The 7,154-nt window shown below is 40.9% G+C and overlaps 1 long non-coding RNA gene across 4 annotated transcripts; it reads right to left on the reverse strand.

The window, feature by feature from the left end:
* Positions 1 to 71: 71 nt before the first annotated feature.
* On the reverse strand, positions 72 to 7,047 carry LOC124077128 (uncharacterized). Of its 4 annotated transcripts, none has more exons than XR_006846536.2 (4): positions 6,831 to 7,047; positions 6,531 to 6,587; positions 3,115 to 3,291; positions 72 to 711 (listed from the first exon to the last, which is right to left on the reverse strand). It is a non-coding gene; the product is annotated as an uncharacterized LOC124077128 (long non-coding RNA). The 4 variants fall into 4 exon arrangements; XR_006846538.2 differs by having other exon boundaries at positions 3,115 to 3,287; positions 6,831 to 7,046; XR_006846534.2 differs by lacking the exon at positions 6,531 to 6,587 and having other exon boundaries at positions 6,831 to 7,044.
* Between the last annotated feature and the right edge of the window lie 107 nt (positions 7,048 to 7,154).

The following is a 7,154-nucleotide window of genomic DNA, read 5'->3' on the forward strand; positions in this document are numbered from 1 at the left end:
CTGCCGCGTCCGGCTAATGAAGCCGAGTCCGGCGAGGGACGTCGGGGTTAAGGACACACAGGACACCAAGGTTCTTCATCCAGGAGATTCTTTTATTCACCCCTTTACCCCTTATATATCATCCCATCCCTGAGCTTAAGCACACACAGTTCTCACAGCAGGAAGCGGTTTTGGTTGGCCTTAAGCAAAACTAGGTCAGCTTCACAGACTGATCATGCGAGACCTACCTGGGCCAGCTAATCAGTAGGAACCATCTGTCCCAGGCTCTCTATGAGGGCTGAATAAACAGGAAGCCCACAGAAATGGTTCAGTGACTCACTGGCCTCCTCAAGCGAAGCAGAGAACAGGAAACTTAACCTATTTCCTTGTTCCAGGGCCAGGGGTCTCACCATACCAGGCCACCTAGCCCTTTTTTTTTTTTTAATTCTTTTCTTTTGAGACAGCGTCCTTCTGAGTTGCTTAAGGCCTTGCTAAGTTGCTGAGGCTGGTTTTCAAATCGTGATCCTCCTGCCTCAGCCTCCCAAGCTGCTGGGATTACAGGCATGAACCCTGCACCCAGCCCACTGGTTGTTTTCAATCATGGCTACACTGACTATGGAACCCCTGAGCTTTCATCTTCACATACTTGAATTATATCATGTAGTTCTTCTTCACTTCTGGCAACTCTGATCTCTTCACTGGGTCTGTACACCACAGCTATTTTACCACTCTCTGAAATAAAGTTAACAAGAATTAATTCAGAATTTTTCTTATTCTAAAACTTATTGCACACCATGGTAGCACCCTAATGAGACATGCCTTTGATTTCTGAAAGAAAATAAGAGCATTTCTTAGAAATGTCCTCACCTATGCATCAGTCTTAACATAACTATTTGTTTAAAAATACATAATGAAGTATCAACAATGTTTGGTTAAAAGAATGCTGTGATCTTAGAGATAGGAACTAAGAAATAATGACATAGGAAATATTCGTAAACAAAAATGTACAAATGGTTCAGTAGATCCGTGGCCTAGAAGACACTTCGTATTAGAAGAAGGAGCAATTTCCTACTCCCTGAGAACCAAAATTCCACCAGAAACAATGAGCAAATTTTTGGAGAAAGTACTAGCACCTTTTATTGGCAGAAACTGGTCTACTTACCTTATAGACAATACAGTTTTCCTTCAAAGCATAAAGCTTTTGATCTAAAGAGTTTTGAGTTCATATAAGCTTAGTTCCTTAGTTCTTCAAGATTGTTACTCAAGAGTTGACCATTGGAAATTCTAGCTCATGAACCCGGAAGGGCTGCCCAGATTGGAAGGCTGAGACCAATCAGGGCTACCTCTTACAAGCAAATAAGGGTATCTGATAACTTAATTAGGATTTCTCCATTTCTAAGCTTGTAAGCCCATGAACTAGGAGAGCAGTTGTGTTTGGAAATTCTGCTAGTCATCACATTTTTTTTGAATGTGGCCTGTAACATTCACATCACAGGAGAACTCAAGTGGGAGCGTGATGTCATTCAAAACCTGCTTCTTTGAAGGCTCACATGAAAGCAGCTAATTATTATATAAGAGTCATATTTACCCAATATGTCAATGCCATAAGTAAAAACTGAACTGAATTCTTAATTCAGCAGAGTTTATTTATCTGTTTACTCAGAAAAAAATGATAACAATGATAGTGAACATATTATGTTTGCTTATCATGTAAGCATAGTTCTGAACTTTTTACATTTATAATCTCATTTATTCTTACAATATCCCCTATAAGGTAGGCAGAATTACTAGCCCTATTTTACAATAATGAGATTGCAATTTAGAGATATTAAATACCTAAAATCTGTCTGACTATAAAACCTAAATTACTTTAAAAATCTAAGATACAAGCTAGGCACGGTGGTATACACCTGTAATCCCAGCAGCTAGGGAGGCTGAGGCAGGAGGATCTCAAGTCCAAAGCCAGCCTCAGCAACTTTGTAAGGCCCTAAGCAACTCAGTGAGATCCTGTCTCTAAATAAAATACAAAAAGGATTGGGGATGTGGCTCAGTGGCCGAGTGCCCTTGGGTTCAATCCCTGGTACCCCCCCACCAAATAAAACAAAACAAAACAAAAAAACCTAAGTTAGGACTCAAACCCAGGTGTCCAAAACTTATAATCACTATTCTGTATGACAGGCAAGCAATTGAGAAGGAAGACTTGGATCAAATACTTTCTGCATGAGCTTAGGCAAGTTGTTCTACATTCATAAACTGGGGACAATAATATTTGCAGTCATTTTTCTCACAAATATCACAGGACAAATTTGAGACCATTGCTATGAAAGAATTTAGTGAATGAAAGCATTATATGGAAGGTTTTAGATATCCACATTTTCATCCAATTAACTTTCAAAATGAGTTTATTTGCTCATTGAAACTGAAGTACTTCAAAGACAAAGAAGTCTTACCTAAAACTACAGTGAACAGTTTCTGGAATGCATCTGATAAAGCCTTCTGAACAGCAAGCTTCTGGGCCTTCTTTCTTTTCATAAGGGTCTTGGCTAAGTTGCTGAGGCTGACCTCAAACTTATGATCCTCCTGTCTCAGCCACCAAAGTTGCTGGGGTTATATGTGTGCCTCAGCCTGCTCCTTATAGGTATAGTTCCTTGGTTGTCACTTAAGCCCTCTCCTCTTTTCTCTATAATTCTGAGCCCAGATTTTATTATTATATTTCTGTTTGGGGAGCTCTTGATACATAACAAACTATTCCAAACTGAGTGGCTAACGGACAACAACCATTTTATAACTTCTCATGAGGGCTTAGCTGAATGGTTCTTTTCTCTCTCTCTGTACTGGGGATTGAACCCAGAGGTACTTTACAACTGAGCTATATCCCCAGTCCTTTTTATTTTTTATTTTGAGACAGGTCTCACTAACTTTCTTAGGGCCTCTCTACAGTTGATGAACTGGCCTCAAACTTGCAATCCTCTTGCCTCAGCCTCCTGGAATTGCTGGGACCTGTAGTCTTGGCTTAGACCTGGGACTTGGCTCAGGGGATGATTCTGCTAGTCTTGCTTTAGGTCTCTCACATGGCACTGTTAGAAGCTGTCTGGAGCTAGATTGTCTAGGATGGCTGGCTCCCATGTCTCTCACCCTGGTAGGAAGAGCTGGGTTGCTGGGATGGCTGGACCTTTCTCTTTCTCCATGCCAAGGTCTCTTCTTCCAGATTTCTCATAAGGGATCTTAGAGGTCCTGAGAGCACAACAGTGGAAGCTGCCAGGTCTTCTTTAGGCTTAGTTCCGGACATAGGATGGTCTCGCTTTTGCCTGGCTTAAGAGAGTCTCTAGTCAGCTCAAAGTCAAAGAGTACCTGGAATCCTGCTTCACTGAAAGCCACTTTTTAAATAAAAAGTGATACCTTTATTTATTTATTTATTTACTTATTTTTATGTGGTGCTGAGGATCGAACCCAGCACTTCACATGTGCTAGGTTAGTGCTTTACCACTGAGCTACAACCCCAGCCCCTGAAAGCCACCTTTGGAGACCACCTACTAGTTTCTGAGTCCCAAATTGCTATGGCTCTTTTCAGTGACAGAACCAAATATCCACTGGTCTACTAAACATCTCTTCTTGGGCGTCCCACAGGCTGCTCAGGATCCTTGACCACCCCAAACCCTCTTCCTTTCAGTTCTCTCCAGCCAACTGTTAGCCTCACCACCACATAGGAGTTCGAGCCAGAAGCTTAGCCATCATCTCTGATAGCTCCCTCTCTTCAGTCCCTACATTCCATTTCTTAAATATCTCTAGAACTCTCCATCTCTACTGCTAATAACCTCTTGATCATGGCTAAGAAAACTGCAAACTGTCCATGTGTGTACATACTTGGGACACATTCCGTTTAGTATTATCTTCATTTTGTGGATGAGGACCCTAAGGATGGCAGAGATTGGAATAACTTGCCCAAGGTCTCACCTCAGCAAGAGAAAACTAAATAGTGGAAAGAACTAAGTTTCCTCCAGCTCAGCCGAAAGGCAGCTCTGCCTCTAAAACCTAGTGCCCCTTGTCAGTACAGATTACTGTCATCTCTCCTTTGGACTTCCACAGCTGCCTCACACCCAGCATTCCTTCCTCCATGTTGGCTCCATCTAATCCATTCTTCATGCAGTCAGAGGGATTTTTTTAGAGTACAAAATGGTCATGGTACTTCTCTGCTTATAGTTTTCAATGTTTTCCCTCCTGCCCTTGAGGTAAAATCTATTAAAGTCTTTCAGAAATTGGTCCCTGTCAACTTGACAGTATAGAATGGGCCAATGGTTTACATGGGGACATTTTGGAAATTTGAGTTTTTGTCTTTCTCAATTAAAAAGACATGCTACTGGAATTTGGTCAGGAATTCTAGAGTGTTGCAATTCAAGGGATGATTCCTTATAACCAAGAATTCTCTTGCGTTTCACAAGACTTTTGGATGACCTGCTGGATGTACTATGTGAAAAACGTCTTTGTAATTAGCTGATCCCAGGATCTATCTCCATTAACCGTACACTCAAGGGAGAAGGGGACAAGTTTATTTCTGGATTTCTGGATTACTCTTGTCATGAGAATGTAGTCCTTTGAATCCCACCTTTATGGAAGGAGAAACTCCTGCTAAATTCCTCTTATTGAGGTTGTTCTGGGGTGTTCCCTTTTCCCATGAGACATTCACAAAAATCTCAAATTCACCTAGTTAGGCAAGCACCTTCAGAACAAAAGCCTGCTTCAGTGTTCCACTTACATATCTCTGTGTCCCCGCCTTCACTTACTGTGTTTTGCCCTGAAAATTCCTTACTTTTCAAAGCAGTGCATCAAAGCATTTGAGATTTTTATTTTTTATTTTTTTTAGTGGGGGGGGGGGGTACCAGGGATTGAACTCAGGGAAAGTTGAGCACTGAGCCACATCCCTAGCCCTATTTTGTATTTTGTTAGAGACAGGGTCTCAAGGTCTCACTGAGTTGCTTAGCACCTGGCTAAATTGCTGAGGCTGGCTTTGAATTTGTAATCCTCCTGCCTCCGCCTCCCTAGCTGCTGGGATTGCAGGTGTGCACCACCATGCCTGGCTCAGCATTTGAGATATATTTTTTAAAATATTTATTTTTTAGGTATAGATGGACACAACACAATGCCTTTATTTTTATGTGGTGCTGAGGATGGAACCCGGGTCCCGCCCGTGCTAGCCAAGCGCTCCACTGCTGAGCCACAATCCCAGCCCAGCATTTGAGATATTTAAAAAATATTTTTAGGGGCTGAGGCTGTAGCTTGGTGGTAAAGTACTTGCCTCACATGTGTGAGGCACTGGGTTCAATCCTCAGCACCACATAAAAATAAATAAAGATACTGTGTGTTAATCTACAACTAAATAAATATTAAAAAATATTTTTAGTTACAGATGGACAAATACCTTTATTTTATTTTATTTATTTTTTAATGTGGCACTGAAAATCAAACCCAATGTCTCACACATGCTAGGCAAGCGCTCTGCCACTGAGCCACAACCCCAGCCTGAGATTTTTTTTTTTAAACATTTTTTTAGTTGTTGATAGATCTTTATTTTATTTATTTATAGTGGTGCTGAGAATCAAACTCAGTGCCTCACACATGACAGCCAAGTGCGCTACCGCTGAGCCATAGCCCCAGCCCTCTGAGATTTTTTTTTTAAATATATTTTAGTTGTCCATGGACCTTTAATTAATTAATTAATTAATTAATTAATATGTAGTGCTGAAAATCAAACCCACGGCCTCTCCCACATGCCAGGCAAGCATTTTACACTGAGCCACAACCGGAGCCCCAGCATTTAAGATTTTTTTGGTACTGTGGATTGAATTCAGAGGCGCTTAATCACTGAGCCACATCCCCAGCCCTTTTTTTATATCTTATTTAGAGACAGGGTCTCAGTGAGTTGTTTAAGGCCTTACTAAATTGCTAAGGCTGGCTTTGAACTAGTGATCCTCTTGCCTCAGCCTCCCAAGCCACTGGGATTACAGGCATGCACCACCATGCCCAGCAGCGTTTAAGATTTAAAAAAAAAGTTTTATCCAGGATTTTAGTTGTTTTTAGGTCTTTTAGGTTCTTAGCCTGAAAAGGAAAGCACAAATATGCAATATTTTTGCACATATTTAATATGACCTGTCTTTTCCAGCAATGCAACCACTATGTAAATTGTTTTGTATTGTTCTGAACTTTATCAAGAGTTGTTCACCATTTTGGAAAGTCAGACCAATGGCAATTCTGCCTAATTCAACTCTCCTCGGTCAGTCTATATTTTTCCCTATCACATTCTTAGTGATTCTAGGGCTGGGGGTAGAGTTTCCTATTTTCCTCTAACTTCCAGTGTAGAATAGTGCCCAAGTATTTGCATATTGAAATGCCTTCTTCTTGTCTTTATTTTTCTTTAATAGCCAGAAAATTATATTGATCTGCTTTTTAAATTGTGTATCCAGGTAATTTATATTGCTTGTTAATTTCACTTCAGGGTAGTAGAGTTAAATATTTGTTTTTAAAAAGATGCATTGAAGCCAGGTGTAGCAGTGTACCTGTAGTCCCAGCTACTTCCATGAGTTTGAGACCAGCCTGAACAACATAGTGAGACTCTGTCAAAAAAAAAAAAAAAAAAAAGATAAAAAGAGGACACTAGGAGGGGACAGATTTACTGATGTGATCATTAGAGTTCAAAATCTGGAGAATTTCTGCTATTTTGAAGGCATGTGACTTGGAGCACAATGGTTAACTTTTTGGCATTGGGGTGTAGGTCAGTGGTAATGCTTGTGCTCAGCATGTATAAGACCCTGGGTTCAATCCCCCCCCATGCCCCTTCATCCCTCACCCCCACACACCTCAGAAAAGATGGTTAACATCCTCAGTTGTTCACACCTGTAATCCCAGCGGCTCAGGAGGCTGAAGCAGGAGGATTGCGAGTCAAAGCCAGCCTCAGCAACTTAGCAAGGCACTAAGCAACTCAGTGAGACCCTGTCTCTAAATAAAATACAAAATAAGGCTGGGTGGGTGGCTCAGTGGCTGAGTGCATCTGAGTTTAATCCCTGTACCAAAAAAAAAAGAAAGAAAGAAAGAAAAAAAAATAAAGAAGAAAAGGTGGTTAACATTGTTGAATCTTGGTTTCCTTGGTTTCTTCATCTGCAAAATGGGGGTGGTATTATGTA

This window comes from Marmota monax, unplaced genomic scaffold (genome assembly GCF_021218885.2).
Source record: "Marmota monax isolate L192 unplaced genomic scaffold, Marmota_monax_Labrador192_F-V1.1 WCK01_AAM20220418_F8-fsc02938, whole genome shotgun sequence".
NCBI lineage: Eukaryota > Metazoa > Chordata > Mammalia > Rodentia > Sciuridae > Marmota > Marmota monax.